Source organism: Buceros rhinoceros, unplaced genomic scaffold, assembly GCF_000710305.1.
Source record: "Buceros rhinoceros silvestris isolate BGI_N320 unplaced genomic scaffold, ASM71030v1 scaffold1768, whole genome shotgun sequence".
NCBI lineage: Eukaryota > Metazoa > Chordata > Aves > Bucerotiformes > Bucerotidae > Buceros > Buceros rhinoceros.
The window spans coordinates 13,478-13,761 of record NW_010424869.1 but is presented as its reverse complement, the minus strand read 5'-3'; positions in this window follow the sequence as shown (position 1 = coordinate 13,761).

Below are 284 nucleotides of genomic sequence, written 5' to 3'. Positions count from 1 at the left end.
GGCGGGTGGGGGGCATCAAGTGCAGCTCCCCCCTCCTCAAGTCCTTGCAGACAAGCGAGAAGCCCTAGGGATGGGCAGAGGCCAGGGGAGGGCCAGAGGAGCAGGCGAAACCTCAGCCCACCAGTGCAGCAAGCAGGTCTGTCCTCTGCTCCACCCCCAGGGTGGGTGACAGCCCTTCAGCTACCCACAGCCACTGTCCATGGACGGTTTTCCGAAAGAGGGGGGTCTCTGAGCCCCCTTGGAGGGTCCAGCTGGGCTAGGTGATCCCACACCAGGGTCCTGGG